We start from the raw sequence: 13,789 nt of genomic DNA, 5'->3' as shown, positions 1-13,789 counted from the left end.
AATAATAATTAGCAATTAAGACGTGGGGAACCTCTTGAAATTGTCTTCAATATGTCCTATTAATGTCCAGACTATGTGGCCCTGAGCAAGGACTTGACCTTTTTCAAATTGATTGATAGTTTGTTTGTTTTTTTGTTTTTTTTGCATATCGTACACTACAATATCACAGTAACATAAAGGTTGTAATTTGTTCTTTTACAAAAGTAGGATACAATTACAAGACGTGCAGAAATCTTTGAACACTAGGTGGAGGTAGCACACCTATAATGAGCAGCGCTGCGGACAAACAGCTCAGCTACACCTTCTTTTACTAGATTGTCTGTTTTGAAGTGAAAATATTTGATCACGTCACACCATCCCATGAACATCTCCTAACGTTCAGTGCTGGAGCACATGATGATGATGATGTGGACTTTTATCTGCGTTTCCACATAATTTACTTAAGTTTCGGCACTTGTGATGTTTGTAGTTTCTGCACCGTGAGAGGATTTCAGGTCTTTGAAATGTGATTTTCAGAATTCATACTGCTAAAAGGGTTTTATCACAGATCATAGATAATGGTCATGTCCAATCCCCGGTCATCAGCTGTAGCTTTTGGCAACACCAACAATGAACAAACGGAGCGTTTTCTCCTGTCGCATGAGTCCATTCCAAATGACAGTCTGAAGCCATGCTCGCAGCCACTATTACATCACCTCCACTGTTCTGCACCACTGCACAGAGTGCTTTTCTATGAATAATACAGAGAGACTAGGGAGAGAGGGACGTGGACATGGGGTTTGGTTACTAAATGATGGAGGGAGTACATACTGTTAGATACGGAGTGAGACTATGGAAAGATGGAGTTTGCAGGATATTCTTAGGTGAAGTCGAGTTACATGTGTAGTGCACACAGGAAATAATAACATCAGACACTTGTGCATGGGTTCTGATTTAACTTTATTTAAAAACCTAATAAGTTGTCAGAAAATGTTAGCACTTCCTGAGAACACAAAACACATTCCCATACACACGTGTGAGCTTTGTGTTTACATTACACAAAGACAGGACACAATGTCAGAGAGTTGGTACAGGGCACAATGAAAAATGGCAGCAGCGTGTCAGATCCCGGCCTGTCTAAAGGAAGACAAGGTTATAGACTGTGTTTTCCCATGAGAGAGCAGACTTTAGTATAGAGGGAAAATAACATATTGCATTCTGAGATCAGCAGGCAGGTCCTCTATCACAGCATACGTGCAAACTCACACACAGACTCAGACACACACACACACACACACACACACACAGGAGGCAGGAAACGAGACTGTCTCTCATGAAACTCAAATACAGATAATAAGACATCCTCAGTCGGAAAGGTGAGAACAATCTTCTTTCTGTATTGGAAAATTGCTTATATCCTGCCACATTTGCAGCAGCAAGAACACTATGATAAAAAAAATATCCTAAAAACAACGTAATAATTTTGCTGGTTCTGTCGTTTTGCTTCAGTTGCTCATTCGTGCCGGCACAGACATGCAGTTAACACAGAGTTAACTGAGCTCAGTGTATAATTAGACAAACAAAAAAGAGAGGGATGAAACATCTAAAGGAGAAGAGACTCCAAATGATTACACATTCACTCCGCTTCCTTCCCCCTTGCTGCACACATAACCACCAATTAGAGGAGAGGAGAGGAGGATGAGACAAGCAAGCAGCCAGAAGTCTATTTGTGTCTCTATCTCTCCTTCTCGCTTCCCCTGAAGACACCCTGTGCTAGGGAGGGAGGAAAAGAGGATAAAATAGAACTGGAAAAACAAGAAGTATATAAATAAAGAAATCAGAGTGCTTCACATCCGGTCGGCTGATTGGCTGAGACGCAAGTCAGGCAGATCTGGGCCACAGTTACACTCATTGTTCAGTGAGCTTTTCTACACAGTCCAACCCAGCGACAGCAATGAATGTTGATTGTGACCTTTGGTCTTTGGGTACAGTGGAAACAGAGTGTCACTTCTGTGCATGGGTTTGCATCTTCGTCTCTGGATTTGCATGCGCCCACTCAAGCTTTTGTTCATTTTTGCTCAATCTTGACGTCGCCTGAGCGAGCCGCGGGGCACAGTCAACGGTCGATGGTTTTTATGTGATCCATACCAAACTCACCGACAGCGTTGAATGTTCACCGAGGCAGGCAGGACAGCAGCTGTGACTGTGAGTCGAGCTGACAGACAAGGCAGGGTGTAGAGCAGGCAGGACAGTCAGACATGCAGGGGACAGGGACAGAGCCGGGGACGTCGCTCAAACCACAGAGGTCAGGTCGCACAAAGCACAGGGACATAATGACACAGGACAGTGGCAGAGTGGGTCCACCTTCCACGGGGTAAATATGGTTATGGTTATATTATTCACCAAAAAGATCAGGAAGTAGGTTTCAGCTGGAGCATGAAGTGAGAGGATCTGCTTTGTTACATTACCAACACCTCATTAATCAGAGCACGATGAGGCCTTTCATCTTTACTTCAAAATCGTCCGTGACAGCATCTGAAAAACAGATGAAGAGGAAGCTGTTAGCACTGATGTTCCACAGTAGATTATCTCTGAAGGGTCAGTTCACCTCAAATTACAAAAACACATTTTCTCCATTTTCTCCAGTAGTATTTAGCCACGCAGCTAATAAGTTTTTCCTTTGTCCGGGATTTTGAGATTTCTTAAGCGAGTACAGTGGAGGAGACGGAAACGTGTTGGGGTCAAAGAATTGATGAGCAAAACTCAAAATGTTTGACAGCAGTGTGTTGTTTCTTAAAAAAGTCCACAGCCAGCTGTGTTCACAGGCACTATTTCTACAGTACAAAATAGTTTCAGTAAATACAGAGAATTAATCCAAGTAACAATCAAATCAATGATTTGAAATGTTTTAATATCATTTCGCAAGGCCCTGTATGTTTGTAATTTGGGTAAACTGACTTTTTAATTAGAGAAGATTTAAACACCCATGTGAAATGAATGCTTAACTGTTGTATTAAAAGTCTAAAATCCCATCTCTGTAATTTAACATTGCTCACAGCAACCACTTTTGAGCCTGCCATGGTCCCTATACTCATCTAGTCCAGAGAACAATGCTGTGATGTCCTACTGTGCAGCCAAGCTTTTTATACCCAGCCATCTCCCAGCCACAGGATAAGAGCCCCCATTGTTGGTAGCAGGCCATTTCTGGGGGAACAACTACAGACAGTGTCGCTGTGCTGCTGCACAGACCGACGGCTGACGTCAGGATGGTAAACGCTGATCTATGGTCATTCATTGCCTTGTTTCATCGGCTTAGGGTGCTGATGTCATCGGGCACAGCAGACCTGCATCCATTACTCTGCTGGGGCTGGGAGGCCGACGTCAGGCTAGCATGATAACATAGTGGCTACAATAGATGAGTAATACATCACGCTATTGCAGCTATAATACAGGAAGTCATAAAAAAGACAGTTTGGTTTTTGTCTCATGAGTTGGTTTGCTCTTTGAATCACTGCCTCTACGTTCATGCTTTCCATTATAAATATACAAAAAATGCTTGAATTCATTTGTCTGCTCACAGAGAAAGAACCATGTTAGGCATAAATATACATATAATATTTACAGTGACTTAACTGTCAGTGTAATAAATGAGTTTTTTAAAGATCTTTCTGTTAGATTTTTTGCTAGTGTTCGTACTGCAGCATGTGAAAATCTCTTCTCTCAGGGTGAGTGGAGCAGCTTCAGATAAGAGACTAAATCCATAAGCCATATTACATCTTCCCTTACCCCATCACAGTCTCACACATCCACACACACTTACACATCACGCCACAATGAGACAAGAAATTAAAAATAGGCAGAGGGTCAAGGGAGAGGAGAAAAGGGGGCTTTGCTATGGCAACCCCAATGTCAGTCAGCCATTTCTTCTTAATCCCCCCAGTTTAATGTTGCGCCCTCTCAGGGACCCCCTCTCTACAGCTGAATATTTCTTTTGTGTCGAGAGACTCTGCATGTATATGTGAGTGTGTGCATGTGTGTGTGTGTGTGAGAGAGAGAGGGAGTGATCATGAAGGGGGCAGGGATCGGGGTGAGAAAGGGGGAGATCATGGCTAACCCAGCTTAAATGGGGGGCCAAGCTGCGGGCCACTAAGTCTCAACATTACACTGGGGGTACCCACCAGAGATCAAATCACACACGCACGCATACATACATAGACATTTAAACACTATATTGATGGAGGGAGATAATTGTTTGAAATAGCAGATAATTACACCATATGGCAAACAGCCGCGCCGTTCCTCCCTGAGCCTATCACTGACAAACCCTGCACTGAAAACTTTTAAAACTCTCATGGTCCCTTGCTCTTCCTCAAGCAGGCCACTCTACATTACTGACAAAAGCAGTTTTAGAGGAGTGGGTGGGGAGAGGCGTCAGCTGCTAGACAAAATAAAAAGGCTCTATTTGTTCCTGACAATAAACGCCCCCATCTTTAGAGCTCCTCCACAGCTGCAGCCAGATAGGCTTTCATTTCTAACTGCAGACTAATAGAGAGCGATGTCTCCCTCTTCTACTGTAAGCCGATTTAGTGTGCAGGAGAAAATGGAGGAGCTTTATAGTCATCTTTCTGTGATGCTTCTCCACCAAGAACGAGGACAAAAGAATGTGACACATGGTGGGTTTTCAGTAATAGAGAAATTAAGGATTTTATGGAGATGTTTTAATGATGGTGTGCAGTATACCTGGTGGAAATGATGTTTATGGAATCACAATGAGGAGGCAAAATGGGAACACCTACAGACAGAAGATAAGAACAGACAAATAAAAGCAGTTAGAGCCAACAGACACTAACTGGAACATAACAATAAACATTCACATTTCTGGGATGCTGACTATTGAAATTAGTCAAATTTTCCTCACTAAGTTTTCTAATCAACAAATGATTAATGTCCAGCTCATCCGCCGGAAATACCAAAACGGACTTCCCCTGAGGCTGAGGCCAGCGGTGTGTCTCAGGGGTGGTCTGATGTGGCCGTGGGCGAGACTTTATGTAGCTGCATGTCCACTCCATGCTATACTGTACATTCACTGGTAATGACTAGCAGACCTGTAGTCTGCCAATAGGGGCCTCACACGCCACACCATGCCTTCACGTGCATATGCTCCTCTTTAATGGCAGCCTTCAGAGTTTATTTGAAGTGCGCTGTGGTGTACACAAAAAAAACTGAACCTTCTTATTTTTCATAAGAAAAGAAAAGCATGGCTTTATGGACCTGCTGTGTCCACATAGGTCTAATATTTGACCCTCATGGGTGGATTATATAAAGTGGGCATTTAAATCAATTCAGAATATAGACAATAATTACAGTTTTGCTGTTTTGTGGTGGTTCTTGTTTTAGCATAAGAAATAGTCTTGCCAAACATCTGGCTGTGATACTTTATGTGCCATAGGCTCCAGAAATTATTATAAATACACTGCCAAGGAAACCTAGCTGAAGAATCTAGCTTAATTTGTACCTCTTTGCCGCTTCTAGTTAATTTATTGCCCTTTTTCCCCCCTTGTTCTATTTAGCATTTGTTTCTCTGGACCCAAAAGCTTTGAACATAAACAAACAACCTAATTTTACATTTAACATCAATGCAGAAGCCAAAACTGACTTAACAAACATTATGAAACAGTAAAAATGCTCTGTCGTAGTCTAGTCTATTAGAGAGCAAAGGGCACATTGTAACACAAGGTGCAGAGTCTGTTCAACAAGTGCGAAGACATAAACCAAAAACAAAGGCGACGACTTAGTGCCTTGAGACTGATTGGCAGGGTGGGGTCGTTGGGTGACCCCTGACCTTTTTAACCCAGAGGAATGTTGTCGTGCTGGTGCGTGTATTGTTCCAACCTCCCCGAGGAGCCCCAACCCGAGCATCGGGTGAATGTGAACGTTGAATGTTCCTGAGGGTTTCTCCTTTCGCCCCAAAAACCTCCTCTTTCTTCGCCTAATCCTTTAGTTTCTGCTCTTCATCCCCAGACTTCAACAAACAAAAGGTATTAACAGGTCTCAGAATAGACTGTTGTTAGTCTGAAGAGCACATGCACGCTGAAAAAGCCACTAACTTGGGTGCCAGGCTGACTCCAGCTAAACCTCCTTTGCCCTATCGCTCATCAAATAAACTACTGTTTTTACTATTTGACTGTCTGGTTCTATGAGGTCTTTGTATCTTCAGACTGGCTAAGCATCTAGCTCTGGAGGAAGTCACCAGTAGTGGGCCAGACAGACAATTACTGACCAGGTATGTCCTTTATACCTACCTAGGGCTGCTCAGAGGAAATGGAGGAATTTATGATGTCATAAAAATGTGCCAGGAGAGGGGTGCCTAAGAACAGGTTGTCTCTGGAGCCGGAGCCATAAAAGCCTCCCGCGGCTTCCGCTCCCTCCCCCTGACTACCACGCAAAGTGACAACACAAGACAGAGCACCAGTGGGTTAGCACAAACAACACAACCTGTTTGTGTATAATTCAACTGTAAGCATGTAATAACAAGGTGAAATATGGATAATTATTAACACGTCAATGTGTCATTAAATAACAACAGCGTGATTAAAGATTTCTTGTTAAGACCAGGGGTGGAACGTAACAGCATATTCTTACTGCGCATAGATCGATTTTTGAGATATAAAGACGTGGTTCATCATAATAATCCTGAAAAAATTATTTGACTTAGATTTTAAATCAAAGCAACACACACACCTAGCTCCTAAAAATTGGTGCATTTTTACCTTCTCCAATAGAAAAATGTATTAAGACAACTAAACCATTTTTTTACATTTTCTTAATACTTCAGTACTCTGTACAGCTTTTTCATTTACTTTTACTTATAGTATTTCATACCACAGTATTTTCTTTTATAATACTAGAAAACATCATCCTGAAAACATGAACCGCAATGTCTAAAATATTTGTCTAAAAGTCTAAAAGACTTAAAGAACCTGGACTACTCTGGCATCATTAAAAGCTTTCTCTAATGCTTCTCTCTCCCCCCACCTCAATTCCCAACCCTCATTTTACAGTTTAAACCACAACAAAAACAAACCTTTATACAGGAAACATCTTTAGCGAGAGAGTCACCATCTGTCAGCTCAAACTGAGCAGATGTAAAGTGAAGAAAGCCTGAAAACCTTCTCTGTAGACGTACAGGACACCTTTTCCTCTTTCTCCGCGCACACGTCTGCACATCTTTACGTATTCACACAGCACCACTACATAAAGACAGACGCACTCGCACAGTCTCAGTGCTTGTTTAAAAAGGGAAGAGTGAAGGTGGTTATTTGCTCTACAGCCTCACTAAGGAGGTTTCCCATTGTAAAAAGGAGTGGCTGCACAGCCCTGTTTCCTTTCATCCCTCTCCTTGAGGCACGCTGCCTTTGTCTCACGGCGGTCAGAACAACCAGCCTCCCGGCTACGCTGCAGTGGTCAAATACCTGGGAACTACTACCGGCCTGGTGGGAAAAACAACAAGAGTAGGAGGAGGAAGAGAAAGAGAGGAAGGGGGATAAGGTGTGAGTGTTAATTTGAGGCATGATAAGCCTGAGACTAGCTCTGGACAGCTAAGAAAGAGAAGCTCATCAAATAAAACCCATAATTAAATCTCCAAAGGAAGGAGGAATTGTACAAAGCAGCAGACGACTATAAACACCTGGTACCAAACTGCAGTTTAAAGCAACAGCAAACTTGTTGACATCAAAGAAAAATGTAAGATGATTTCAGAAATCTAAATCGTGAGCAGCTGTTTTTGCTTTTCTGTTTGTTTTCTGTCATTGCTCCTCGTTCATCCTTATTAAAGTAGCAACTGTGTGTGTGCAATTAAGGACTCTGAGGTTAAGGCAGCTTTTTTTTTTTTTCCTCCCCCACAAATTCAAAACTTTCATGCCAGCTCAGCAGAATGAAAGCGGTTCCTGTACACAGCGTACTGTATAGGGGTAATGTGAGTTTAAGTCCTACCCAAACCCGACTGCAGCTGGCTGAATGTAAAGCTTTACGTTCCAGCCCATACAGCCTGCCTCGGCAACCCGGCCTCGCTGTCACACCTCACAAAGCAGAACTCAAGCGGCGGGGTTTGTGTTTAAAGCCAGGAGGAATGATAAGGCAAAATAAGGACAAATAAGGAGGAAATAAGAATGTGTCTATTCAAGAGAGTGTGGAGAAAAAAGTGAAAAGCCCTCAACAAAAGCTCTTTAGCTGAAACTCTGATGGCATGTCTCCAGTACGCTGAATACCAAAATATACTTTCAGGACAAATTGCAGCAGGAAACATAAGAAAGTGAAAATACCATTGAGGGATTGTTAAGACCATAATCCTCTCTTCTCATTTCTAGTTTTCGCTTAGCTGTCGAGAGGGAAGCGAGCACCCACAAGTTTATTTTCAAATAGTCCACAAAGAATGCCTGTCATTTCCTGGCGTTCCCCACTTCCATATGAAAGCCCCCCTTTCCTTTAGGAACAATGGGAAAGATTCCAAAATTTCCATGGGGCGTTTCTTGCTCAGTGATACAATAGAGAGCATGTTGTGACAGAATTGAGACAGGCTGTTTCTCTCAGCTGTGACAACTAATGCAAGGTTTTTGTCTTACAGCTCCCGTACTTCACGATTAACGCAGCCGCACAGCAGCTGTCTCATCTTAAATGTGTGAGCTGACAGTGACCTGAATCTGGCTCTGACAACTCATTGGAATATATTACTGATGTCTCGGATTCGAGGAGGGTTCAAATCAAAGGATTTCCGGAAGCAGGTGTTTTGACTTGAACAAATTTTAATGACTGTTTTTCTAATCCACGACTTTAGTTTTGACACACACACACACACACACACACACACAGAGTCACACACAAGCCGTCAGTATTTCTTCATTAACCAAAAGAGCATGTTTGGTCCTGAAGTGCAAAGAGTTCAAATGTCATGTGCTCCTGAACAGACCGAGAGCCTCTTGAAAGCCACCTGGTTTGACCCAAGCTCACCAAAGCCCATGGCTAGACAAGAGGTCAGGGGTCATCCACTCATCTAGATAGGCAGCATGTCACAATGCCTGGGGCAGGGACCAGGGGTCTCCATTACCTAACCTTTCCATTTATCCAACACTGCAACCACACACACAGGAGCCCAAACGCACACATATGGACACAGGATCCTGCTGCTGTGAACTCACTGAACTCGAAACTTCATTTACCTGTAACGCATGAACGCAACATGTAGCTGCTCAACAACTGCGATAAGATTCGCTGTTTTGGATCCTTAGATGTACAATTACATCTGAGGTTCACACGAGCATTAGATCTAACTCTTTTTTAATTCTGGAAATATAGTTAATTATCCATTGGGAATCTATCCTTTTATGTCCTCCAGATGAGTCAGAAATAATTAAAGAAGTTTGCATATTGTATTTTAATGATTGAAAAGAATTAGAGGGGAGCGAGTGTGGAAGCACTTTTCCTCCTCCTCATCCGTGCGTTGATGGCAGCAGGGAGAGAACTGCGGGGAGTCATGTGACAGTGGTGGGAGAAGTATGATGGGACTCCCTGATGTTACCAGCATTACATTTGAACTGACTAACAAAAACAATACAAATACTATTCTTTAATCGAACTGTTCTGTGACTTGTATTGAGAAGATGCTGTGTACCTATGGAGGAACCACACAGATCATGTGGTTGAGAGCCTCTCCACTGTGATAGCAGGTTGCTCCTCAACATAATTGCAGGGTGAAGCTGATGAAACTCGTCACATGTGATAATGAGCTACACAGGAATGATGATCATAGCTTCAACAGGAGATAAGATAGGCCAACATCCAACCAACCCTTTGCCCACATTACAGTAGCAGGAAGAGTGTGGCTTTGCTCTATTCACTCATTCCAGCCTGATAACTCTCTGAGAGCTACTCGAAACTGAATTAAACAGATGTGCACTCATTTGCTGCTCTTTGCTACGAGGAGGAAGAGGTTGCTGCTTTTTCTCTACATGAGGGGAAAAGCTAAAGTGAATTACATGTAACTCGGGCCTGAGAGGGACGGAAGTGAGGCTATCTCAGCGGATCACATCAGCACCTATCATTACTGTTCATCCACTACACAGCTCTATGTTGGGATCTCTCTTGACACAGATTTTGTTCCAACTGGCTCAGGTACAAGAAATAAAACAAGCCGCTAAATGCCTGAAAGCATTTGGTATATATCTATTTTTCAAATGAAATACATGCGTTTATTTTTGTTGTTTTTAAGGACCCTGTGAGCCAGAAAAATGCAGTGCTGCACTAAGCGTCTAGACCTACTATATCCAGATGGCAGAAGAATTTATGGAGACTGCCTCATTAACCTTAAGGCATATCAGCACTTGGCACTACACGCATGAGAATAAGCAGGCAGTTTCCAAGGTCTCCCTAAAAACCCCTGTCTCAGCTGCATCCTACTCAGGATCACAACTCAGTGACTATTGTGTCCCAAAACAGACTGGGTAATTTTCACGATCAAGTGTGTTTATTTGGTCATTGTGCAACCTCTCAGAGTGCCCACCCTGAAAATGGCAGTCTGGCTGTTTTTGACAGGCCCAAATTCCGGGAGGAAGTCAGATGCGCAAAGGCTGTTTCCGAGAATTCAGGATGCCCACAGCCAGGCTGGTCCACTTGCACTATTCCCGTTTCTAAAATAATTACACAGATGCGTGCACTGTGTTGCACAGCACCTATTCCCCAAACGCAAAATGAATAAATTGCACCAGTTGGATCCAGTGCCTGTGTGTTTTCTGGCTACGTTACGCACCCATCCACACAGACGAACCACATCATGAGTCACTGCTCGGCGAGAGACGGGTGGCGGCTGTGAATGATCGCTGTCTGTTTTCTGCTCTTCAGGTGTCTCGCTCGGCTTCTTTGGAGCAGGGAGGAGAGAGGGGGGGGGGTGCTGTAATGTCGATACAATGACAGATGGTCCACACAAAGCCGGTGCGCATTGTTCAGCTGAAAAATAATAGCCACCATTTATCAGTGCTCGCCGACTTTCGGGCCCAATAGGAACAGGAGACTGTCTGGTGAGTGAAGATGAATCAAAGTTAAATTGTGTGGGAGGCTCCTACCAACATTTCTCTGGGCTACAGCGTCTGTTTAACATCGTTAAAACTTTCAAAGCCACTGAAACTGCAATTTTCTGTAGCCCACACTTTGTGCCATCGACGCGTCGCCGCGCAGAGCATTTTAAAAGTTGAAGTGTTCGCGGAGAGGCTTCGTGCCACACAAACCTACTGGAGATCGCGTTTTTTATTTATTTTGTTTATTTTTTTTTTTTGTTTGTTTGTTTTTTTCTCCACGACTCACTCGGATACTCTTATGAAATGTCCGATGAAAAGACGCGCGATGTGTCCGCTGGCATGTTCACACGAAGCCGCCTGACAGTCGACACCACACACGGCACATCGCATCACATAGAGTCACAGAAGTGAGTTTCACGAGTAGCCAAAATGTCCTTATATCCTCAAAATAAATGGATCTAATAAAGAAGCACATTGTTTAACTAACACACATTTCTACTGAATTAGACAAAACACATCCTCCCCGTTGTTCAGTTATACTTTATGTATTTTACATGATGGCATACTTACAAAATTCCCCTGTTAGAGAAAAACAGCAGGATTTCTCTGTCCCGGCGAGGTGGACCGGTTTCTTCATGTGTGCCACGGTGGATATTTTCACTCTCATCACCTCCATCCGAGACCGACTTCACCCCGACTGAGCGCCTGCCTCACTGATCCACGGACCACGGCTCTTTGAGAGGCAGGAGGGAGGGCATCCGGTGTGCAGGGATCACCGGGAGGAGCGGGATTGGCTCAGAGGAGATAGCTTGATAACATGCGCGTCTGCCATTGGACGGCGGGGCAGCGGGGGAGGGGGCTCGTCGTGTATTATTCAAAAGAAACCGGGTGGAGAGTGGAGGAGGATACTCGGGTCAAAGCGGCATATGCAGACAATGCCCCGTGTCTCAGAAATTCAGATTTCATTGGTGGACTTATCCACTACAGTCATTCTCATATGGACTAACAGTCAAATTGAAACACTTATGTTAACCCGAGCCTGTCTGTGCCAGGATTATGTGTCTATATAATGACCACAGTTGTTAATATATGCTCTGGGATCACTATATTTAAAAATAATGATGTGCTACAGAGGAAACAAAGAGTTACACCAGTGCACGATCAGAGTTTCCTTCTTTTTTATTTCTGTATTTGTCCTATTTTAAGAATAATTTGACAAAAATAACATATTCTGGACTGACCAGATTTGAGGCAACAACTATAAATAAATCAAACACAATTGTGCAACATCAAACGTCTAGAAAGTGTGTGTGTGTGTGTGTGTGTGTGCGCATGCTCATGGATTTTGGTGTCTGTCCATGTGTGTGTCCCTGTGTGAGAGTGTGTGTGGACTCCCCGAGCGTGTGTATTTCTGCTGTATGTAGGCTACGAGAAAGCTGGAACTGCAGAATTTTCCACACAGGAGTCGGGGAGGAAATGGTGCATGGATAATTCTCTCTTCAGATCCTCTGGTACTCACTCGCTCTGAGAGTCCTTCGCTGAATCAATACTGCTCAAAGCTTTCTCATGTTCCCTTTCTCACATCAGTGCTACTGTTGGGAGTCAGCGAGGTCCGGGGTGGTCCATTTTAGGCATTTTTTTTAGCGATAATGCCAATGAATTGGAAAATCCACCACAATTTCTATATACTAAATCACCCTTGACCTACAGGCCTCCTGAACACATACAGATTCCCATAATACAGACTGGGAGTGTGGTGGTGAGCAGACATCGAAATCCTAATAACCACAGTGGGGGCTTTTCTCTCACCGGTAGTCATGGTGATTGAACACATTTCTCCACATAGCAGAAAGGCTGTCTGTGATGCACCACACAGGCTTTTATTAGGCCCAGACCCTTGGACTGGAAGGAAGGAAGCAGTGAGTGGAGGATCACACCCATTTCATTGTGACTCTACAATTTTACGACAGCCAAGAGGCCGTCGACCACAAATTAGCTCTTTTTTGGAAGTCTCTCTGCTCTTGTCTCTGTTAAATCGATAAAATAGCACACTCAAAACTGAACAAAGCTGCACATCATCTCATTATTGTGTGAATTTGAAGGCTCATTTGCATAACTGGTGGGAAAGATTCTCTCAGAAGTATAGCACCTAGATTTATTCAGTATTCAGTCTAATTTCAAACATCCAAATGAGCGCAACAGCCTTGGCTTGATTTCCTTTAAGCTTCTAATCTCTCTTTCCTCTTAATTTAGCCGCAGCTTCAATCACAGCTCTTTCACAAATCTAACCATGTGGGTGTTTGTGAGTGTGACTGCTATCATGTGAAAATGTTATAATTCCATATTCGCTGCAATTCATGTTTTCCTTTAATGGAAGGGTCAAATGTTCACCATGGATTTTAAAAAATCTGATATTTATAAGGAGGCAGTATGTTTTATATATAACTTTTCAATTAATAATTCATTTACAGTTTCTGCATTGTGTTAATCAATTATTAATATTCACACTTTATGGAATTTATTGGAGAGTTATGAACATGTCACACAAGTCCACCCTTACCCTTTATTAATAACTATCATCATACAACTGCATCATTACTTTCCACAAGTAAAAAATAAGCAAATAATCACTTACGCTACTTAAACACAGTCTGCAGTCTCTTGTACTCTACATCTATTATTTTAGATTAAAGTCCTGTAAACTGTATAAATGATCAAATGATGAACTACTCAACAACATATGA

The sequence above is a fragment of the Anabas testudineus genome, chromosome 17 (assembly GCF_900324465.2).
Source record: "Anabas testudineus chromosome 17, fAnaTes1.2, whole genome shotgun sequence".
Lineage (NCBI taxonomy): Eukaryota > Metazoa > Chordata > Actinopteri > Anabantiformes > Anabantidae > Anabas > Anabas testudineus.
Note: the sequence above shows the minus strand (reverse complement) of the source record.